Raw genomic sequence first — 25,601 nt, 5'->3', positions numbered from 1 at the left:
ACCCACTTTCTATACCCACCCAAAAGGGGCCGGCCAAGCTAGCTTGGGAACCAAGCTAGCTAGGCTAAGCATGAATTAGGGTGGCGGCCCTAGCTTGAACCCAAGCTAGAGGGGGTCATCATTAAATTAAAAGATTTTAATTTTAATTTTTATTATGTGGAAGATATAATTTATTAAAGAGAATTAAAATTAAAATATCTCTCTTGTAAAAGATCTACAAAAGATTAAAGAAAGAGATTAGATCTCTTTCCTTATTTGTAGATTGGTGAGATATTTTATTTTCTCTTTAAAAATTATTCACATGTTATAAAATTAAAATTATGGAAATTTCTTTTTATCAACCATGAAGAGATTTTTGAAGAGAAATTTTAATTTTAAAATTTCCGGAAACAAATTAGGAAGCTTTAATTTGTTGATTAAAACTTGTCTAATTTATTTCTCCATGTGGTGGCCGGCCATTATAGTTTAATTGGGGAAATTTTATTTTATTTTTCTCAATTAAATCATGTCAAGGAAATTAAGGAAATTTTATTGTAATTAAATTTCCTAATTTGCCTAGGCCAAGGAATATAAAAGAAGGGGTGAGGGTGCCTTCATGGAGACAACCTCTATTATTTGCTCTCCCTCTTTTCCTTGGTGTTGTGGCCGGCCATCATCCTCTCCCTCTCTTCCTCTTGTGGTGGCCGAATACTTCATCCCTCTTGGAGTTCTTGTGGCGGCCGGATACTACTTGGAGAAGAAGAAGAAGAAGGAGAGAAAGCTAGCATCTCTTGGAGCTTGGTTGGTGTTTTGATCTTCTTCCTTGGTGAAGCTTCCTTATTGTTGGCCGAACCTAGCTAGGAGGAGAAGAAGGTGGTTGGTGGTTTCTCATCTCAGAAGATCGTTGCCCACACAACGTCCGAGGTTAGAAGAGGAATACGGTAGAAGATCAAGAGGTCTTTCTAGAAGGTATAACTAGTAATTTTTCCTTTCCGCATCATACTAGTTATTTATGGAAATAATACCAAATACAAGAGGCTTACGTTCTAGTATTTCGAATATGTTTTTCGAAGTTATGTTCTTTTGTTTTATTTTTCCTTGTGATTTGATTGTTCTTTTCAGTTAACCTAAAGTTATTTTAGGAAATTAAATATTAGATTTCTATAAAAGGTTTTGTCTAGTCGGTGGTGGTTGCTCCCATATCCAAGAAGGCCATGTGCCTCGCCACGTCAGTACTGGGAACCGATTATGGAAATTAATATTTAATGAAATTAATAACTTAAGGTGATTTGGGTCGAACGTGTTAAGTTCTGCAGGAGATCCAAGTCAAAACCTAAAAGAACAAATAGATTAAGTTTTGGATCAAACGTGTTAAGTTCCGCAGGTGATCCAAAATTTAATTTAAAAGAACACATGGTAGCTAGGAAAAGGTTCAGACATTTGTACAAAATTTTTGTACAGTGGAACCTCTAGGCTTTCTGAGTAGCAACCAACAATTGGTATCAGAGCGAGGGTTTTGCCTCTGTGTATTTGGTATTAGGTTAATTTTGCACATGTCATACATAATTTAGTCAGGTTAATAGTAGGATGTGCTAACTTTGTGAATGCAGGATCCAACTATTATGGCTTTTAGTTATTATGTGTGTGATTGGACCCTTGGACATGTCAAGGGCATTTATATGTGTGTCCATGATTGTATTAAAATACAGCAGGAGCTGTATTTAGTTTTAATAGGATTTTATTTTTGATCTAGATACATGTACATTCCTTTTATGGAATATAGGATCAAAAATGTAAAATTCTATTTATGTCGCGGATCGAATCTTGCAAAGCGCGGAACCTTCTAAGGACTAGAGGCGCAGCAGAACTAGGAGCAAGATGGATGCGACAGCTAGACCCGGTGGCGGTGGCCAAATATGGCAGCAGCTTGGGATGACAACACACGGAGGACAACTAGAGATAAAAGCCATAATAGTTGAAAATTTGATTTTCTATTTATTGCTTTTATATTGTGCTGTGTGTGCATGTTAGTATACATGACTAGTAGGCTAGCATAGTTAAAACTCCTCGTTTATAAATAACTAAGTGGGAGAGGGATTTTTAAATAAATCTCATGGTCTCCATTACTAGTTTGTAAGTGATGCAAACAAGCTTGCGCGTTGGCTCTGAGTGCCTTCCTCCATAACGGATGAGCTTGTTTGTGGATCACTAGAACAGACTTCCATTTTTGGATGACTATAGGAAGTTAATTAAGAGCGTGTGATCTTCTCCAACGGAAGGGGCATAATCTTATTAATGGACTAGGTGTCAAGTAATTGTATACACTTAGACACATCTAATAGTATCCTCCCCATCGGAGTCACTGCTATTATTTGTGTGACTAAAAGACACCAACTATTAATTTTATTTGTCAAAAAGTTAGGTTGACAAGATAATAAAATTAATGGGTTAAAACCCTCCTTTTACAAATGTTGAATTTGTATACGTCCACACTAACGTGGCATACAAAATTCACGGTGTTTTGAGGTGTTGGTTAATTTAAAATAGTATTGTTTGAGGAATCAATATTATTCTAAATTTAGAGTTCTGACCAAAAGTTATTTGTGATTCTTAGGATGACTTTCAACCCACTGTCCATCATACTTCAACAGAATAGACTTACTGGACCTAATTACATAGATTGGAAAAGGAACCTGGACATTGTTCTTACTGAAAAATATGTATTGACTGAGCAGTTCCCTGAAGCACCTTCTGGTGAATCTACCCAAGAGGAGATTGAATATCATAGGAATGGGTAAAAGCAGATGAGATGGTGCTACATTTTGGCTTCAATGTCAAATGTATTGCAACATCGACATCAAGATTTACCAACGACTATGATATTATGAACAATCTCAAGGAACTCTTTGGTCATCAGGATAGGGCTTCTAGGCAAGAAGCCATGAGAAAGATAATGACAGCCACCATGCAAGAGGGTACTCCTGTGAGGGATCATATCCTAAAGATGATGGCTTATCTGAACGAGATACAGATCCTTGGAGGAGAAATTGATGGGGAAACCCGGATCGATATGATCCTCCAAACGCTACCTAGAAGTTTTGAGCAGTTCCGTTTGAACTATAATATGAATAAGAGGAACTACTGACAGAACTTCAAGCAGCAGAAGGATTATTTCGTCACAATGCTCAAATTCACTATGCTGAAAATGGTTCTACTTCTAAACCGAGAGGAAAGAAGAAGAAGAAACAAGCTGGTTCAGCAAAGAAAGTGAATAAATCTCAGAGTACGGGATTTAAAGCTGGAGTGAAGAAGCCAAAGGGCAAGTGCTTCATCTGCAAGCAGGCAGGACATTGGAAGGCAGACTGTCCTCGTAGGAACCAAAACAAAGGTATATCTCATGCTCTAGTTGTTGAAACATGTTTAGCGGTGTTATCTACCAACACCTGGTGTGTAGATACGGGAGCCACTGATCATGTCTGCAATTCCCTGCAGGGGTTCCCAGGAAACCTGACGACTATCTGAAGGAGAGATTACCGTCTACATGGGCAATGCTACTAAGGTGGCAGCTGTTGCAGTGGGAGATGTCTACTTATCTTTTAGTAGAAATAGAAATTTGATTTTAAGAAATTGTCTTTATGTACCCAGTTTTAGAAAGAATTTAATTTCAGTTTCTAAACTGTTTTTAGATGGATATTCAGTTTCCTTTAGTAACGATGTAGTTATTAAGAGAAATAAAGTGATTATCTGTTCTGGTGCATTAGTTGGCAATTTGTATACTTTAAATCCAATTTCTTCCACAAAGCAAAACATGGAAATTTATAACTCATCTTCTAACTCTAATAAGAGAAAAGAACCTTCGGAAATGAACCAAGCATATCTTTGGCATCTAAGGCTTGGTCATATTAACTTAAGTAGGATTCAGAGGCTTATAGCCGATGGACTTTTGAGTTCATTAGAGTTGGAAAATTTTCCAACTTGTGAATTTTGCTTGGAAGGTAAAATAACCAAGAGGCCGTTCAAGGCCAAGGGGTATAGAGCCAAAGAAGTGTTAGAGTTGGTTCATTCTGATTTGTGTGGTCCTATGTCTGTCCAGGCAAGAGGTGGTTTTGAATATTTTGTCTCTTTCATAGACGATTATTCAAGATATGGATACATTTACCTAATGCGCCGCAAGTCCGAGTGCTTTGATAATTTCAAAGAATACAAGACTGATGTGGAAAAATGATTAGGTAAAAGTATCAAGACACTACGATCTGATCGTGGTGGCGAATACCTCTTAGGAGAGTTTAGGAATTACTTATCAGAGGCCGGGATTCAATCCCAATTGTTTGCACCTGGAACACCCCAACAGAATGGTGTAGCAGAACGAAGGAATATGACTCTTATGGAGATGGTTAGATCGATGATGAGTTATTCAGAATTACCAAATTCGTTTTGGGGATATGCTCTGGAAACAGCAGTGTACGTTCTGAACTTAGTACCTTCTAAATCAGTTTCTTCTACTCCCATAGAATTGTGGAATGGGCGAAAACCCAGCCTAAGACATATTCAGATTTGGGGTAGTCCAGCACATGTGCTGAAACCAGATGATGATAAGTTAGAATCTCGTACAGAAGTTCGCGTGTTTGTGGGATATCCCAAAGGAACGAAGGGAGGATTATTTTATAGTCCTAAAGACCAGAAGGTCATTGTTAGCACCAATGCCCAGTTTTTAGAAGAAGACTATATAATGGATCAAAAGCCCAGTAGTAAAGTTGTTTTAGAAGAACTAAGAGAGGGCACGTCTACTTTAGTACCAACAGTACAAGATGAAGTACCACAAGAGACTGCAACACGTGTCACACATGATACACAACCACAGATAGTGCCTCGTCGTAGTGGGAGGGTTGTGAGGCAGCCTGAGAGATTCATGTTTTTGGGAGAGTCTTCGGACTTGATCCCGGGTAAACATGAACCTGATCCCCGAACATATGATGAAGCACTCCAAGATATAGATGCAGCATCTTGGCAAAAGGCGATGAATTCTGAAATAGAGTCTATGTACTCTAATAAGGTCTGGGAGCTTGTAGAACCACCTGATGGTGTAAAAGCCGTTGGATGCAAGTGGATCTATAAAAGGAAAAGAGGGACAGACGGGAAGGTAGAAACTTTCAAAGCTAGGCTTGTTGCGAAAGGGTATACTTAGAAAAAGGGAATCAATTATGAGGAAACCTTTTCACCGGTAGCCATGCTTAAGTCTATCCGGATACTCTTATCCATTGTTGCTCATATGGATTATGAGATTTGGCAAATGGATGTCAAGACAGCTTTCCTTAATGGAAGTCTTGAAGAGAACATCCATATGAAGCAACCAGAAGGGTTCATTGAAAAAGGCAAAGAGCATCTAGTGTGCAAGCTCAATCGGTCCATTTATGGACTGAAGCAAGCTTCAAGGTCTTGGAACATCCTGTTTAATGAAGTAATCCAGTCATATGGATTTATTCAGTGTCCGGATGAGTCTTGTGTATACAAGAAGTGTAACGGAAACGTGGTGGTATTTCTTGTACTATACGTAGATGATATTTTGTTAATTGACAACAATGTCAAGGTATTATCAGACGTAAGGGTATGGTTGTCCAAATAATTTGATATGAAGGACTTAAGAGAGTGTGCACACATTCTTGGGATCAAAGTGATAAGGGATCGCAAGAAAAGAATGTTGTGTCTGTCCCAAGCTTCATATATAGATACAATCCTTGCTCGTTTTAGTATGCAGGATTCCAAGAAAGGTTTCTTACCTTTTAGGCATCGAATAGCTCTATCTAAAGAGATGTCTCCAAAGACATCAAAGGAGATAGAAGACATGAAAGCAGTTCCTTATGCTTCGGCTGTAGGAAGCCTTATGTATGTAATGCTATGTACGAGACCTGATATTTGTTTTGCCGTGGGCATGGTCAGCAGATATCAGAGTAACCCTGGACAAGGACATTGGACTGCGGTAAAGCATATATTAAAGTACCTGAGAAGGACTAGAGATTATATGCTAGTTACCAAGCAGACGATTTGCTCCCTGTGGGTTACACGGATTCAGATTTCCAATAAGATAGGGACAATAGTAAGTCTACATCAAGCTATGTGTTTACCTTAGGAGGTGGAGCCATTTCATGGAGGAGTGTTAAGCAGAAATGCGTATCGGACTCAACCATGGAAGCTGAGTATGTAGCAGCCTCTGAGGCAGCTAAAGAAGTAGTATGACTCAGGAACATTCTAATGGACTTAGATGTGATTCCTGGTTTGCCCAAAATCATCACAATTTATTATGATAATAGCGGTGCAGTTGCAAACTCGAAGGAACCACGAGCTCATAAGGCAAGTAAACATATAGAGCGCAAGTACCACCTGATACGAGATATCGTGAAGTGAGGAGAAGTTGTCATCGCCAAGATTGCATCAGCGGATAACCTGGCAGATCCTTTCACTAAGGCCCTTCCGGCGAAAGCTTTCGATCGGCATGTGGAGGGAATGGGAATCAGATGTATGGTAGAAGATATGGCAGCTTAGTCATTAGTATAAGTGGGAGATTGTTGGAGTGTATACTGAAAGCCTAAGCTTTGTAAACATTCATTATGAATAAAAGAATCATATTTGGTCAAATTGTCTACATTTGTTTGTAGTTGTTCATTTAATTTATATTGTAGATAACATAGTATGTGGTGTCACATGCAGAAGATGATGTTATCAGTACCTTATAAATTATAAACAGTAGCTCACGACCAAAATGGAAAGGAACAAACCATTAGAAGGTCGTAGTGTAATTAGGTATCAGTTTATCTTGACTGTATAATTACACTAGTACACTTAGAGTGTATTGAGTAGGACCATTTGAGGTCGTTTCTTTTATACTGGCTTTATAAAGGAACAAAGACCTCAGTTATTATGGAAGTGTGTGCTCTTAATCCTAATATAATAACAAGCACATATATTTGTTATTTATTTCTTTAATTTATCAATGGGTGAGATTTAGTTCGATGAATCAATAAACCCGATGAGTTGGGAAATGATATCACTTATAGTGTGTGTTGTTGATTATAGAAGGAAACTGTGTCCTAGAGATACTAGGTTGATAATGTCCCCAAGAGGAGCTCATAAGGATTGTCATGTTAAACCCTGCAGGTGGACTTAGTCCTACATGACGATAAGGTTGAGTGGTACTACTCTTGGACTAAGATATTAATTAAATGAGTTGTCAGTAACTCACTTAATTAGTGGACATTTGATATCTTAAACACAGGGAGACTAACACACTCATAATAAGGAGCCCAAAAATGTAATTTGGGATTGGTGCAGTAGTTCAATAATAGTTCTCTAGTGGAATGAATTATTATTGATAAAATTAAGTTGTTTGTTCTGGGCGAACACGGGATGCTTAATTTTATCGGGAGACCAAAACCAATTCCTCCTCTCGGTCCCTATCGTAGCCTCTTATTTATAGAGTACTATACCCACTTTCTATACCCACCTAATAGGAGCCGGCCAAGCTAGCTTGGGAACCAAGCTAGGGCCGGCCTAAGCATGAATTGGGGTGGTCGGCCCTAGCTTGAACCCAAACTAGAGGGGCCGGCCAAATTAAATTAAAAAAGAATTTTAATTTTAATTTTTATTATGTGGAAGATATAATTTATTAAAGAGAATTAAAATTAAAATATCTCTCTTGTAAAAGATCTACAAAAGATTAAAGAAAGAGATTTGATCTCTTTCCTTATTTGTAGATTGGTGAGATATTTTATTTTCTCTTTAAAAATTATTCACATGTTATAAAATTAAAATTAATTTTAAAATTTCCGGAAACAAATTAGGAAGTTTTAATTTGTTGATTAAAACTTGTCTAATTTATTTCTCCATTTGGTGGCCGACCATTATAGTTTAATTGGGGAAATTTTGTTTTATTTTTCTCAATTAAATCATGTCAAGGAAATTAAGGAAATTTTATTGTAATTAAATTTCCTAATTTGCCTAGGCCAAGGAATATAAAAGAAGGGGTTAGGGTGCCTTCATGGAGACAACCTCTATTATTTTCTCTCCCTCTTTTCCTTGGTGTTGTGGCCGGCCATCATCCTCTCCCTCTCTTCCTCTTGTGGTGGCCGAATACTTCATCCCTCTTGGAGTTCTTGTGGCGGCCGGATACTACTTGGAGAAGAAGAAGAAGAAGGAGAGAAAGCTAGCATCTCTTGGAGCTTGGTTGGTGTTTTGATCTTCTTCCTTGGTGAAGCTTCCTTATTGTTGGCCGAACCTAGCTAGGAGGAGAAGAAGGTGGTTGGTGGTTGTTGGAGCAATCCCAATGGTTCGTGGGACCATGTGTTTTGGTGTTTGGGCAAAGGGTTTAAGTTAGGTTTACCCTCGTTATTTGATATGTGTACTTGAGTTGTGCAGGACTGCAGGTGACACATGTGACTCAGGTTGACGGCTTCGGGTCCGATGAAGGATGGCATTGAGGACAAGCCGCGGGCTTGAATGCATCTGAGGGATCGTGGACAAGGCAGCAAGGACAAGGGCCGAGGGAAGCGACTTCGTGGCATACGCGAAGGATGGCATTGGAGACAAGCCGCGGGCTTGGATGCATCCGAGGGACGAGAGCCAAAGGAAGTAGGCTTGAAGGCAAGAGGTCAAGGCTGCAAAGAAGAGTCAAGTGAGTCGTGAGGGTCCGAGTGCGAGAGAAATGTACTCTGGATGGGAAACCCTAAGTTTAGGGTTGTACCAGTCGACTGGTACTGGAACCAGTCAACTGGGGGTGAGCACAGAGAGGTTCTGTGCCTGAAATGGCTGGGATCAGTCGACTGGTGCAAGGACCAGTCGACTGGTAGATAGCCGTTGGAGTGCCGTTGGGCTGGCACCAGTCGACTGGTGCATGGACCAGTCGACTGGTAACGGGCAAATCAGCAAGGCTGATTTCCCCAAGCTCTATAAGAAGGAGCTTGGGATGGCCGGCCAACTTGACGAAATTAGTGGTGGGTAACCTCTAATTAGTAGTCAACTAGTGCTCTAGCAATCCAAGTGTTCTTGATCGAGTTGTGGCGAGGTTTCTCCACCGACAAGGAGGATTGTGCTAGCCGGAGTTTCTGGGGATTAATCCACCGACGGATTGAGGGATCGTCCACCTTACGGACAGCCGTGGAGTAGGAGCAAGTTATCTCCGAACCACGTAAACGAACGTGTTAGCTTGGTTTGCCATTTCTTTTCCTTGTCTTTAGCTTTCGTATTCGTAATTAGTATTTGTATTTCCGCTTGCGCACTAACGAATACGTAGGAAGCTAACGATTTGGGGGTGCCGTCTATCCAACCCCCCTTCAAGCCGGCCACCGATCCTCCAACAAGTGGTATCAGAGCGAGGACGCTCTCCGTTGGACTAACCGCCAAGGAAGCATAAGATGGCCGGGTTGATTGTCCCTCCAAAATTTGAAGGAGGAAGCCTTGGGGACATCACCTATTGGATGAAGAAGATGGAGATCTTCTTCAACACGGATTGGGACATCATGATGATGATCAAGAAACCGTTCGAAGTCCCAAAAGACAAGAAAGGGAAGAAGCTCCGATCATGACATTGGACGGAGGAGCAAACCTCACGATCGGAGGCAAACTCAAAGGTAATAGCAATTTTAATTGATTTATTGCCTCCTAATGTGATAAGTGGTGTAGGTAAATATGAGAATGCCCATGAATTGTGGAGCAAAGTGAAGAAATTTCCATGGGAGGAATTTTTGCCTAGACAAGAAGAAGAAGAAAAATCCGAAAAAAGTGATGGAGTGGTCCAAGAGGAGAAGAAGGACCAATCAGATGTGGAGCCCAAGGAGATGGTTTTAATGGCTCAAGAAGAGGAGGAGGAGCAACCGGAAGTTAACTCATGCTCAACTTCCGAGGAGGAGAAGGAGGATGAAGAAGCATCGTTAACATCCTCAAGGGTTGAAGAAGAATCCAAGACGGAGGAAGAAGAGATCTTGGAGGTCAACCTAGTGAGCACCTCCACCGAAGCAATGTCAAAAGATCACATAGTATGCTTCGGTTGCAATGAGAAGGGACACTACAAGAGTAGGTGTCCATTGGGTAAGAAGAAGGTAACTCCTAAACCCAATCAAGTTATTTTGAATACTAACATGGGTTGTAGGAGTGAAGAAGCCCAAAGGAGGAGATTGCGCATCATATGCTTCACGTGTGGAGAGAAGGGCCACTACCACACCAAATGCCCTAAGAAGGGAGAAATTAAGAAGCTAGCGCATCTAAAGAAATGGGAGAAGAAGAAGAAGAGCTCAAATCAAGGGGGAGCTTCAAGGGTAAGGGAGGTATACCCTAATTTGAATTGTAATTCAAATTTTCATACTTCCAAGCATGCTAGGAAAATTAATGATTATCATTATGTAGCAATGAAAAATTTTGGATTTAAATATCATGATAAGAATAGGGTTAATGTAGATCATAACCCTAGGAGACCTATACATGATAGACCTAGGAAAGTTAAATTCTCATTACCTAAGGAGAAGAAGGTAATAGAGAACCAAGGCATTAATCCCAAGAAGGGGAGACACATGCCTAGAAAGGGTAGGTCTAGGAATGTCCAAGGTGGACATGTTGACTCTAGGTTTAGGAACCTAGAAAGGGAGAATCAAGCTTTGAAGGCAAAGCTTGATGGTTTAGAGAAATTCCTTAAGAGATTCACTATTGGATCTAAGGGATTAAGTATGGTGTTGGGGAGTCAAAAACCCAACAATGATAGATCGGGTTTGGGATACCGATCTAGTGTCTCCAAGGTCAAAAGGAGACCATGTGCTAAGGTGGCACATGATAAAAGCAAGGGAGAGTCATCCAAGGCCAATAAAAATAAATATGCTAGGGTTGCATATGATTATGGCAAGGATGATGTGTCCAAGGTCAAGAAGATAAGGAGATCTTCTAAGGGACATCATTGTGGGTTGGTCACAATAGATGAGTCACCTAGGGAGGTGACTAAGGTAAAGAGCTCTAGGGGGAGCTCCAAATGTCAATTTGGGACCCATGGCCAATGGATCTCAGGTGGGTTCTACTTGGGGGTCTAGAGGAGCCATGGAGTGTGCCAAAAGGTTTGGAGATGGATTTGAGTCTCAAACCTAGGGATTTGGCACACATGGGTTGTGTTTCATGCTTGAAAATATGGCATTGGGATCATATAGCATGATAATTGGTTTTGGATGTATAGATGTCATATAAACCAATGCTAGGGATGCATTGTGGGTTAGTATGGGCAAATACATCAAAAGGAAGGCAAAACTAGGACTTTAGGTCAAGGTTCAATTGAACCATTTAGTTAGTTTTGGATTTTGTGTCAATCTTGGGATTGGTGATAGATACATTTTGTAATGTATTTTTCCCAAGTAGACACTGGTACAATAGACCTCTCCACAAAATTTGGGAATTTTTGGAGGTCTAGGGAATTATTGGTGCATTTCTGAAGTTGGCCTGAAAAGGCTGATTTTTTCAGAAATAGGGTACCAGTCGACTGGTACAGATACCAGTCGATCAGTGATTTCGACCACAGAATGTTTCTGTCGAAGGGGGCAGTCGACTGGCACTTGGGGCAGACGACTGATACCAGTCTGAAACTGTTTTCAGCATTGGTTTGTGACCATGTCAACTCACCTAGATGTATGGGATCCAAGGGGGATTAATACATGAGTTTAGGGTCAGTTAGATGATAAGTTTTCAACAATTGGGATATTGTTGGAGAACTTTTTGGATGTTAGGCAAAGGGGGAGAAGTAAGGTTTAAATAGGGAAAACCTTAAGTGCCTTTGTATAGGGGGAGCCTTGGGATAGGTTCTTAAAAAGCCCGTGGTAAAATCCTAGCTCATTGGGGAGTTTAGGTGCAGGGGGAGCCTTGGGATAGGTTCTTAAAAAGCCCGTGGTAAAATCCTAGCTCAATGGGGAGCGTAGGTGTAGGGGGAGCCTTGTGATAGGTCCCGATACTTGTTTCGGCGGTTGCCAAGTGTGTAGCCTTGGCAACGTAAGTCCATTCGGTGGTTGCCAAGTGTGTAGCCTTGGCAACGTAAGTCCATTCGGCGGTGTAAGTCCAAGTGTGTAGCCTTGGCATCGTAAGTCCATTTGTTTTTAGCATGTTTATTTGCTATTTGTTTTCCCTAACTTAAACGTATTGCCAAACACCAAAAAGGGGGAGATTGTTGGAGCAATCCCAATGGTTCGTGGGACCATGTGTTTTGGTGTTTGGGCAAAGGGTTTAAGTTAGGTTTACCCTCGTTATTTGATATGTGTACTTGAGTTGTGCAGGACTGCAGGTGACACATGTGACTCAGGTTGACAGCTTCGGGTCCGATGAAGGATGGCATTGAGGACAAGCCGCGGGCTTGAATGCATCTGAGGGATCGTGGACAAGGCAGCAAGGACAAGGGCCGAGGGAAGCGACTTCGTGGCATACGCGAAGGATGGCATTGGAGACAAGCCGCGGGCTTGGATGCATCCGAGGGACGAGAGCCAAAGGAAGTAGGCTTGAAGGCAAGAGGTCAAGGCTGCAAAGAAGAGTCAAGTGAGTCGTGAGGGTCCGAGTGCGAGTGAAATGTACTCGGGATGGGAAACCCTAAGTTTAGGGTTGTACCAGTCGACTGGTACTGGGACCAGTCGACTGGTGGTGAGCACAGAAGCATTCTGTGCCCGAAATGGCTGGGATCAGTCGACTGGTCATGGGACCAGTCGACTGATAGATAGCCGTTGGAGTGCCGTTTGGCTGGCACCAGTCGACTGGTGCATGGACCAGTCGACTGGTAACGGGCAAATCAGCAAGGCTGATTTCCCCAAGCTCTATAAGAAGGAGCTTGGGATGGCCGGCCAACTTGACGAAATTAGTGGTGGGTAACCTCTAATTAGTAGTCAACTAGTGCTCTAGCAATCCAAGTGTTCTTGATCGAGTTGTGGCGAGGTTTCTCCACCGACAAGGAGGATTGTGCTAGCCGGAGTTTCCGGGGATTAATCCACCGACGGATTGAGGGATCGTCCACCTTACGGACAGCCGTGGAGTAGGAGCAAGTTATCTCCGAACCACATAAACGAACGTGTTAGCTTGGTTTGCCATTTCTTTTCCTTGTCTTTAACTTTCGTATTCGTAATTAGTATTTGTATTTCCGCTTGCGCACTAACGAATACGTAGGAAGCTAACGATTTGGGGGTGCCGTCTATCCAACCCCCCTTCAAGCCGGCCACCGATCCTCCAACAGTGGTTTCTCATCTCGGAAGATCGTTGCCCACACAACGTCCGAGGTTAGAAGAGGAATACTGTAGAAGATTAAGAGGTCTTTCTAGAAGGTATAACTAGTAATTTTTCCTTACCGCATCATACTAGTTATTTATGGAAATAATACCAAATACAAGAGGCTTACGTTCTAGTATTTCGAATATGTTTTTCGAAGTTGTGTTCTTTTGTTTTATTTTTCCTTGTGATTTGATTGTTCTTTTTAGTTAACCTGAAGTTATTTTAGGAAATTAAATATTAGATTTCTATAAAAGGTTTTGTCTAGTCGGTGGTGGTTGCTCCCATATCCAAGAAAGTCATGTGCCTCGCCACGTCAGTACTGGGAACCAATTATGGAAATTAATATTTAATGGAATTAATAACTTAAGGTGATTTGGGTCGAACATGTTAAGTTCCGCAGGAGATCCAAGTCAAAACCTAAAAGAACAAATAGATTAAGTTTTGGATCGAACGTGTTAAGTTCCGCAGGCGATCCAAAATTTAATTTAAAAGAACACATGGTAGCTAGGAAAAGGTTCAGACCTTTGTACAAAATTTTTGTACAGTGAAACCTCTAGGCTTTCCGAGTAGCAACCAACAGTTCCAGCCGTGTTAGCTGAGGATTGTGAGGCCCTAAGGGCTATGTATTCAGGATTAATATTGTAACTAGTACATGGGAGATGTTGCCGGATTTTCGTCGGCAAGGACTCCTCTAGGGGCGTGAAATTTATTTGGTATCAGAACGAAGTTTTGCGAGTTAATCTGGGTACTTTTTGGATTCGTATGGATTTCCATCAGTTTTCATGTTTCCAAATTTTGAGGTATTTTTGACGAGGTCATATTTGGGGACTTGGCGGCAACGGAACATCTCCAGACGACAAATAGGTAAAATGATTAAGTTTTATAATTTTGGTACCCATACTAATACCTGGGTAATAATTTAACAAATATGAAGTGATATACACATGTTCCCGCACCGAGACGTGGTGTAGGACAACCATGCAAGAGGACGTTGGAATCTCTGGCGACGGAGTCGCGAGAGAGGTCTGCAGGGATTGAGCTTGTCGGTCAGGGACAAACTCCTCATGGTACTACGAGCGCGTCAGCCTCTCAGATTCCGACGGGCCCTTCTCCAGAGATACCCACCTCGACCATACTCGTCGGACCCAGCCCTACAGTATTCACTGTACCACCTGCGACACACCCAACCCCTCCACCAGCAGTGCCTACTACTATATATCTGAAACCCACACCAGCAGTACCAGTTACTCCTTATCCAGTACCACCACCTACCGTACCTCCAGCCGCTCCTACCTATATTGACCCTACAGTGCCACCAGCGGTATCTGCTCCGGCTTATACAACACTAGGGGTACCTTCCCCGGCCTATCCAGCAATACCACCCATAGTATCAGCTCCAGTGGTTCCGCCAGTTCCTACGATAATCCTTTCTCACCTTATTGATATGATTGCAGCACGAGCTCAGATTCCAGTTTTGGCAGAGTCGGTGAAAAGTCGATTCACACTATTCTACGGGGAGACTGACCCGAGCATGGCTCAATCTTAGATAGAGACAATGGAGCAGACTTTCTTCTATATGGCTTACTCCAAGTGGAAGAAGGCAGAGCTGACAGCTTTCCATTTACGAGATGAGGTCAATATCTGGTGGGACACGCAGTACTCGATCATAGGCGAGCAGCTCATCAACTGGGTGAAATATAGGGAGGCCTTTGAGAGCCAGTATTTTCCACGGTCTTATCAGATGACGCACCGTCAGGATTTTTTGAGTCTTCGGCAGAACAACCGCACAGTGATGGAATACAATGCTGAATTTAATCGGTTAGCCAGGTTTTGTCCAGAGTTAGTTGTTGATGATATGTCCCATATGCTCCAGTTTGTCTAGGGATTGGATGAACATCTTCAAGAAAAGATTGCAGGTTTTGGTAATTCATCTTACATAGAGGTCGTCTCAAATGTATCGGGAGGCTCCTGCGAGTCAAGCTCTTCCGAAATGAGCATCGAGAGCATCGATGAAGGGGGAGCTTCGTCAGAAGAAAGCAACAGTTCAGGGGGAGACACGGAAAACGAACTCGATAAGGTAAGTCATGTACGTTCTCTTCCTCCCGATAAACTTTATAAATTTGTTAAGTTATTAACTAAAGACTGCTGTAAATTAGAAAAAGAAATAAAAAATTTAAAAATAATTTTAGCTAAGTCTTGCCCTCTAGAAGAATTAGATAAATCAAAATTGGAAAATGAAAAATTGAAACTTGAAAATAATGATTTGAAAATTCAAGTAGATAATTTGAAAAACCATGCATGCTCATCTAATTCTAGAAAGTTTAAAAATTTAAATTGGTATTATAGATATCACCCGGGACAAATTAAAACGGACCTAACTTAACTTGACCCTGATTTTGACCAAGATCGCGATTTACGCGATCTGAACGTTGGGGGATAAAGTTTTATCCCCCCCCCAGGGCGCCCGGAACCCTTCCAGGCGCCCCGACCAAGGCTATAAATATAGCCTTGGTCCAGAAGCTTTTAATCAACTCAGTAATTAGCATTCTAAACACTTGTGCGCTCACTGTTCTAGTTTAAGCTTCTGTTGTGCGCTTCATTGCTGTAAAAGGCTTCTCCGCCTAAAGGAGATACTAGTGCTACGCTTTCTTGGATTAACAACCTTCCCGGTTGTAACCAAGTAAATCTCGGTGTGCCTTTTATTTTTTCTGCTTTTATTTATTTCTCTTATTTTATGCAAGTGTTAGTTTAAGAGTTCAAGAAGGGTGTTTGCGTTTTGATTCTTGCAGGGCTATTCAAACCCCCCTTCTAGCCGGCCCAACGGTCCTACAATATTATTCTCCAAACGCTACCCAAAAGTTTTAAGCAGTTTCGACTGAACTACAACATGAATAAAAGGATTTATTCATTAAGGGAACTACTGACAGAACTTCAGGCAGCAGAAGGGCTATTTCGTCATAATTCTCAAATTCACTTTGCTGAAAATATTTCTACTTCTAAGTCGAAAGGCAAGAAGAAGAAGAAACAGGTTGGCTCAGCAAAGAAGGCGAATAGATCTCTAGGTACTAGACCAAAAGCTAGAGTGAAGAAGCCAAAGGGCAAGTGTTTCATCTGCAAGCAATCTGGACATTGGAAGGTGGACTGTCCTCGTAGGCAAGAGAACAATAAAGGTATATCTTATTCTCTAGTAGTTGAAACATGTTTAGCGGTGTTATTTACCAATACCTGGTGTGTAGATACAAGAGTCACTGATCATGTCTGCAATATATTGGAGGGGTTCCAGGAAACTCGACGACTATATGAAGGAGAGATAACCGTCTACATGGGTAATGCTACAAAAGTGGCGGTTGTTGCAGTGGGAGACGTCTACTTATCATTTGATAGGAATAGAACTTTGGTTTTGAGAAATTGTATTTATGTACCAACTTTTAGAAAGAATTTAATTTCAGTTTCTAAAATGTTTATGGATGGATATTCTATTTCTTTTGATGACAAAGTAGTTATCAAGAAAAATAGGGTTATTATCTATTCTGGTACATTAGTAGGCAATTGGTATACTCTAAATCCAATTTCTCCCACAAAGCAACAAATGAAAATTAATAACACATCTTCTAATTCTAATAAGAGAAAGGAACCTTCGGAAATGAATCAAACATATCTTTGGCATCTAAGGCTTGGTCATATTAATTTGAGTATGATTCAAAGGATAATAGCCAATGGACTCTTGGGTTCATTAGTGTTGGAAAACTTTTCAACTTGCGAATCTTGCTTGGAAGGAAAGATGACCAAGAGATCTTTTAAGGCCAAGGGGTATAGAGCCAAAGAAGTGTTAGAATTGGTTCATTCTGATTTGTGTGGTCCTATGTCTATCCAGGTAAGAGGTGGTTTCGAATATTTTGTCTCTTTTATATATAACTATTCTAGATATGGGTACATTTACTTGATGCGCCGCACGTCTGAATGCTTTGATAAGTTCAAAGAGTACAAGGTTGATGTGGAGAAACGTCATGGTAAAAGTATCAAGACACTACGGTCTGATCGTGGTGGTGAATACCTTTTTGGAGAGTTTAGGAATTACTTATCAGAGGTCGAGATTCAATCTCAATTGTCTGCACCTGGTACACCCCAACAGAAAGTGTGGTAGAATGAAGGAATATGACTCTTATGGAAATGGTTAGATCGATGATGAGTTATTCAGAATTACCAAATTCGTTTTGGGGATATGCTTTGGAAACAGCAGTGTACATTTTGAATATGGTACCTTCTAAATCAGTACCCTTTACTCCCATAGAATTATGGAATGGGCGTACGCCTAGTCTGAAACATATTCAAATTTGGGGCAGTCCAGCACATGTGCTGAAGGGAGACACTGACAAGTTGGAATCACATACAGAAGTTTGTCTGTTTGTGGGATATCCTAAAGGAACGAAAGGATGTTTGTTTTATAATCCTAAAAATCAGAAGATCACTGTTAGCACCAATGCTCGATTTTTAGAGGAAGATTATGTAATAAACCACAAGCCCATGAGTGAAATTATTTTAGAAGAAATTAGATAGAACACGTCTAGTCTAGTACCAACAGTACAAGGTGAAATATCACAAGAAACTACAACACGTGTCACAAATGATGCACATTTACAGACAGTGCCTCGTCGTAGTGGGAGGGTTGTGAGGCAACCTGATAGATTCATGTTTTTGGGAGACTCTTCAGACTTGATCCCTGGTGAACATGAACCTGATCCCTGGACATATGACGAAGCACTCCAAGATAAAGATGCAGTATCTTGGTAAAGAGCGATGAATTATGAAATAGAATATATATGTATTCTAATAAGGTCTGGGAGCTTGTAGAACCACCAAATGGTGTAAAAGTCTTTGGATGTAAGTGGATCTACAAAAGGAAAAGAGGGACAGATGGGAAGGTGGAAACCTTCAAAGCAAGGCTTGTTGCAAAGGGGTACACTCAGAAAGAGGGAATCGATTATGAGGAAACCTTTTCGCCGGTAGCCATGCTTAAGTCTATCCGGATTCTTTTATCTATTGCCGCTCATATGGATTGTGAGGTTTGGCAAATGGATGTCAAGACAGCTTTCCTTAACGGAATTCTTGAAGAAAACATCCATATGAGGCAACCAGAGGGGTTTATTGCAAAAGACAAAGAGCATCTAGTGTATAAGCTCAGTCGGTCAATTTATGGACTGAAGCAAGCTTCAAGATCTTGGAACATCCAGTTTAATGAAGTAATCAAGTCATATGGATTTATTCAGTGTTCGGATGAGTCTTGTGTATATAAGAAGTGTGATGAAAACGTGGTGGTATTTCTTGTACTATATGTAGATGACATTTTGTTAGTTGGAAACAATATCAAAGTGTTGTCGGAAGTAAGGGTATGGTTGTCTAAGCAATTCGATATGAAGGACTTAGGAGAATGTGCACATATTCTCGGGATCAAAGTAATAAGGGATCGCAAGAAAAGAATGTTGTGCTTATCTCAAGCTTTATATATTGATACAATCCTAGCTCATTTTAGCATGCAAGACTCCAAGAAAGGTTTTCTACCCTTTAGGCATGGAGTATCTTTATCTAAAGAGATGTCTCCGAAGACATCAAAAGAGATAGAAGAAATGAAGGCAGTTCCTTATGCTTCAGCTGTAGGAAGCCTAATGTATGTTATGTTGTGCACGAGACCGGATATCTATTTTGTCGTGGGTATGGTTAGCAGATATCAAAGTAATCCAGGACAGGGACATTGGACTGTCGTAAAGCATATATTAAAGTACCTAAGCAGGACTAGAGATTATATGCTGGTATACCAAGCAGATGATCTGCTCCCTGTGGGTTACACGGATTCTGACTTCTAATCAGATAGGGACAATAGTAAGTCTACATCAGGCTATATGTTACTTTAGGAGGTGGAGTCATTGCATGGAGGAGTGTTAAGTAGAAATGCATTTCAGACTCAACCATGGAAGCTGAGTATGTGGCAGCCTCCGAGGCAGCCAAAGAAGCTGTATGGCTCAGGAACTTCTTGATGGACTTAGATGTGATTCCTGGTTTGCCCAAAATCATCACCATTTATTGTGTAATAGCGGTACAGTAGTAAACTCTAAGGAACCAAGAGCCCATAAGGCGAGTAAACACATAGAGCACAAGTACCACCTGATATGAGACATCGTAAAGCGAGGAGAAGTTGTTATCGTCAAGATTGCATTAGCAGATAACCTGGCAGATCCTTTCACTAAGGCCCTTCCGGCGAAAGCTTTTCATCGGCATGTTGAAGGAATGAGAATCAGATGTATGACAGCGTTTATGATAGCATAGTCTTTTAGTATAAGTGGGATATTGTTAGAGTGTATACTAAAAGCCTAGCTTTTTGTAAACATTTATTTTGAAATAAAGAATCACATTGGTCAAATGTCTACATTTATATGCTAAGTGTAGTTGTTCAATTAATTTATATTGTAGATAACATGGTGTATGATGTCACACACAGAAGATCATGTTATCAGCTCCTTATAAGTTATAAATAGTAGCTCACGACTAAGATAGATAGGAACAAACCATTGAAATAGTCGTAGTATAATTTGGTATTAGTTTATTTTGACTATAAAATTACACTAATACACTCTGAGTGTATTGAGCAGGACCATTTGAGGTAGTTTCTTTTTATACTGACTGCATAAAAGAACAAGACCTCTGTTATTATGGAAGTATGTGCTCTTAATCCCGATATAATAACAAGCACATATATTTAGTATTTATTTCTTTAAGTTATCAGTAGGTGAGATTTAGTTCGATAAATCAATAGGCTCGATAAGTTGGGAAATAATATTATTTATAGTGTGTGTTGTTGATTATAGAAGGAAACTGTGTCCTAGCAATCTAGGTTGATAATGTCCCCAAGAGAAGCTCATAAGGATTGTTATGTAAACCCTACAGGTGGACTTAGTCTGACATGACAATAAGATTGAGTGGTACTACTCTTGGAGTTAGATATGAATTAAGTGAGTTGTCAGTAACTCATTTAATTAGTGGACATTGGATATCTTAAACACAGGGAGATTAACACACTCATGATAAGAAGGAGCCCATATAGTAATATGAGATTGGTGCGGTAGTTCAATAATAACTCTTTAGTAGTATGAGTTATTATTGATGAACTCGAGTTGGGTGTTCGGGGTGAACATGGGAAGCTCAAGTTCATTGGGAGACCAAAACCAATTTCTAATCTCGGTCCCTGTCATAGCCTCTTATTTATAAAGTCTTATATCCACCCAAACCCACCTTCTTACCCACCTTAAGGTGGTCGACCAAGCCTAGCTTGGAGCCCAAGCTAGGGCTGGCCAAACCAAGGTTAGATGGGTTCAAGTGGTGGCCGACCCTAGCTTGGAGCCCAAGCTTAGGTGGTCGGCCACAATAAATTAAAAGGGGATTTTAATTTAAAATCTTTCCTTATGTGGAAGTCATGGTTTTAAAATAGAGTTTAAAATTTAAATCTTTCCTTTTATAGCTTTCTACAAAAGATCAAAAGAAAGATTTGATATCTTTCCTTATTTGTAGTTGAAAAAGAAGATTTTAATTTTGGAGAAAACTTTCCTTTTGTGTAACCATCCACATGTTTTAAAAGAAAGATTTTAATTTATAAAAGTTTCCTTTTATAACCAACCATGAAGGGAATTTTAAAAGAGAAATTTTTATTTTAAAAATTTCCGGAAGCAAATTAAGAAGTTTTAATTTTGTGTTTAAAACTTTCCTTATTTGGAGGACATGTAGGGGCCGGCCATAAGATGGATTAAGAGGAAAATTTAATTAAATTTTCCTTATTAGCCATTGGCAAAGAAAATAAGGAAGTTTTAATTATGTTCAAAACTTTCCTTATTTGCCAAGACCAAGGAATATAAAAGAGAGGGTAGAGGTGCCTCACCTCACAACACACATCTATTATTTCTCTCTTGTAATTCCTTGGCGGCTGGCCCCCTCCTCTCTTCTTTCTCTCTTCTCTTTTTGTTGAGGCTAGCGGCACTTGGAGGTTTGTTTCATCTTGGTGGTCGGTTGCTTGTGGAGAAGAAGAAGAGAAAGAAAGCTTCCCTTGGAGAATAGTTGGTGGCCTAAACTTGCAAGGAGAAGAAGGAGGTTTGGTGGATTCTCATCTTGGTAGATCATCGCCCACACGACATCCGAGATAAGAAGAGGGATACGACAGAAGATCGTGAGGTCTATAAGCTACAAAAGGTATAACTAGTTTTGTTTCCGCAACATAACTAGTTCATCTTTTGTATGGATTTTAAAATACCAAACACAAGAGGCTAACGATTCTAGGTTTCAGATTTATGATTTGATTTTGTGTTTCTTTTATTTTTCGATCTTGTGATTCGATTGTTCTTAATGGTTAAACGTAGGGTTACTGTAAGGAGATTAAATATTGAATTTTGTTGAAAGGTTTTGTCTAGGAAGTGGTGGATGATCCCATACCCAAGAAGGCCTAGTGTTTCGCCATGTTTAACCTAGAAGTTGATCTCTGAAATAAATATTTAATCAAATTTGTAACATGGGTGGATTTGGATTAATAATGTTAAGCATCGTTTGCGATCCAAGTTTAAACCTCTAAGAACAGATAAGTTGAATTTGAAATCAATAATGTTAAGTTCTATTTGCGATTCCAAATTTAATTTCTAAAGAACACAATAGGTTATTAGGAATGGTTCGGGACTTGGACAAAATTTTTGTACAGGGGAACCAGTACGATATTCCGAATAGCAACCAACAGTGTTAGTCTCTTGCAAAATAGAGTTAACACATAGCAGATAATATGTAAATAAATAACTTTGACAGCCTTCAAACTGTCCGGTTTTGACTTCATATTTCCTCCGGAAACCCTAGGTCGAATCGACGCCTACTATTCCCTCATCGGGGAACGCATCCTCACCTACTTCTCTCAGGAGAATTACTTGTTGCCAAACTGGTCCTCCAGACTGACTAGACTTTCCGCCTAGGGATACCACCCCCTAGGACCTAGGGTTACCACCCCCTAGGGTTTTCCACCTGCCTAACTGTAGCTAGGACTTTCCATCACCTAGGATTACCACCCCTATGACCTAGGGTTACCATCCCCTAGGGTTTTCCACTTACTTAGAATCTACTAGGACTTTCTCCTAAGACAACTTAGGACTTTCCTGCAAGCTCAATCAACCTTATTAGATAATAAGACATCTTAATTTTTGAATTATTTTCCATTATCAAAACACAAGTTTGACTGGTTCTTCCTGCACCAACAGTTTTTTCTTGATGATGAGAACGTCTTCTCTTCCCTTGCTAATAATATTTCTTCCTCGCTTTTTCTTTTTCTTCCTCGATAATAATATGAATTAGAGTTTTTTTTATCCATAGAATACAAAGTAACACACCGTAGCAAAAATAATTTTTTCAAATTAAAATAAATAAAATCTTATTTACATTCTGACTAAAAAAGATTAAATAATTTAATAATTTTATTATTAAAAAATAAAATTATTATCAAAATATTAGGTAGAAAATTAAATTTTACATAAAATTTATTTTTTAAAAAAATAATATTTAATTTTTCTAAAAAACAATATTAAATTAAAAAAAATAAATTTTTTTAAACATATCATTTTTGGTTTCAAATCTAAATGAAAAATGTTAAGGAAAATTTTAAAATTTATTAAAGAACTTTATTTTTTTAATTTTTTTACATAGGGTCTCAAGGAATCTTGAGATGGCCCTGTTAATACGACTGAATTTCCAAGCGAAGCTTGACTCAACAATACCGGAACACAAATGCCCAGTCCATTCTCACGCCACTAAATAAAAGTTGTTTGCTATACAAACGTCATGGAACAAACACATAGATAGAAGCATAAAGCATCGCATCAAATTGCTAAATTGTTCAAATTCGAATAAAAACATGTACAACTCTTTTCACGTACCATTTAAACTAGTTAACTCTCTCCCTGATAGCCCTCTATTCAATATTTCATTGTTAAGAGATGAACTGTACTTTAAAAAGAATTGATCATAATTGATCCAATTTAAGCATTTCCAAGGATGAAATTAAGCAAAAAAAGCAATTCATTCTTCTTTATTATATGATGATTGATTCTCAGCTATTCCAGCTCCACAAGCTTTGTCATCATCCTCTAATGAGAATAATTATCAATATTCTGACAGAGAGGTTGAAGTTGAAATAACTTAATCCTTTTCTTCTTTTTCATATAATAATACAAGTTGTTTGAGTGCCTCTTGTTAAACAGTTCTAAATCTGTATCTATATCAATATAAAAATGGGGAGAGACAAGGTATGAAATCATTGATTAGCCAAAAAATTATGAATTGGCAGTTTATAATTAATAATGAGAGAGTGGAAAGAAAAGCAGCTGGGAAACACCCAAAAGGCAATCAAATGCTGGAATCCAGATCATAACATGAGGATGATTTGGTGGGGTAGCTAGGCCACTTGACTTATGTTTTGCTAAAGAGAATAAAGATTTAAAAAAAAAGGGGGAAATGAATGATTTGATTGTGTCTCCCTAACCAAATGCCATTATATATGTTGACATCAGTTTTTTGAATGAGGTTTGGTGGAATGGATAATGTTGACTCAGATGTAGCCAAAGTAAACAGCAGGCAGTGGTTGAGTTGGTAAACAGCAGTCAAACATCTTTACCTCCAAGTGCTAGTTTTCATAGACAAACCAGAGCTCCATATTTCGCTTGTATTTCTGACAGTTCATATTCAGTAATTTAGTGGCAAATAAATCATAGTTTAAAGGGTTCGAGTTTGATTTTTATATAGTTTTAGAAGAGTACTAGAGTGGCTATGGAATTTAAGGATGACTATGGATTTTAATGGTGGAGCATTTCAGAACCTAGAAAATGGCATAGATTTTTAGTGTCTAGAGAGTGTTAATGGCGACTTTTTTATTATTATTTTTTTCCATTTGTTTGATCGATGTAAGTTCTTGTTTAGTTATATTGATATTCCTTCCATCCTTAGTCACTTGACAGTTTACTATAAATTGATTTTATAATTTACCTCCCTTCATATGACTTGAGAATGGATTGGGAGGAGCGTCTAAGATGAATATAATCATCTTTTGCTACAATTGTTTAGTCATATTGATTCCTCATTTTGCTTTTTTTAATGTGCTTGTGCTATTATATAGAAAGGTAAAGAGATTCAGCCACATCGACTTGTGGAAGTTATTTCATATTTTAAAAGCATTAGATTTGGATCTACAATTGTTTGCTAGATCACTTTTCCTCAATCACACAAAGCTAGAGTAGTCTCTAAACTTTTGGCAGTGAGCATATGATGTGTAGTATAGGGACTTTGAGCTGTGTAAATAATAAGGATGAGAATGTTTCTACCTTTATCATTTCAAAGGAAAATTAAGAATGTAACTTCTAAGTATTCTAATATCTAAATTTAACTAGTACAATACATATTTACACTTGGAAAGGGTGATCCAAAACTTATGAAATATGACTCAAAAATAGAGGTCTAAGGCATTACTCAATTTATTGGAAATGCATGCACAACACATCTTAGGAGCAAGCGTTTGCCTTCTCAAGGATGAGGTGGAATTTCATTTCCTTAAGCTAGTTAGTTTTAGAGAAGCACTATTATAGAGTAACTAGTAGAGTTCTTAGGGTGGCTCAAGGTAGGTGTATGCACATGATAGAAATATTACACAAACGAAGAAAATTATTAATTATTTGCGAGTAGAGGGAATTATGGAATAGTCATGCCATTTTTTATTTCTTAATTTTCTCCACTTAATTCTTCTATGAAGTTTATTTTGAATATTAGAATAATGATATGTTAATAGTAGAAAAAATAAATTACTATACACAATTAAATTAATATTTTTTATATGATTAAGTGTTAAATAAGATTATACAATTTAGGATTATAAATCAGCTAAATCGAGCTAAACTTAGCGTTATTCCTGCTTGTTCGATAAGTTAACGAGACAAACTAAATTAAATCAAAAATAAACTAAGTTGTTGAAATAATTATTCAAACTTAACTTTATTTTTCAAGATTGAATTTGGTTACTTGAGCTTGATTTATGTAGATATTATTGATCTTTAATTTAAACTTATTTAATTTTTAAAATTTTGTATTTTTAAACTTAGTTGATTTATTAATAAGTTTAATATTATAAACTTATTCATGAGTTGTGAGAGGTTATTTATTTATTTATAAATTTAATTAAAAAATTATTACTCAATATAATTTATAAATTGTATTTATAGATACATTAATATATGTTAATGAATATTATATATATAGTCTTCACACCCGCTCGTGCACAACTCCATTGGTGATTGAATAAA

Source organism: Zingiber officinale, chromosome 4A (assembly GCF_018446385.1).
Source record: "Zingiber officinale cultivar Zhangliang chromosome 4A, Zo_v1.1, whole genome shotgun sequence".
In the NCBI taxonomy this organism is placed as follows: domain Eukaryota; kingdom Viridiplantae; phylum Streptophyta; class Magnoliopsida; order Zingiberales; family Zingiberaceae; genus Zingiber; species Zingiber officinale.
This window is presented reverse-complemented; position numbering follows the sequence as displayed.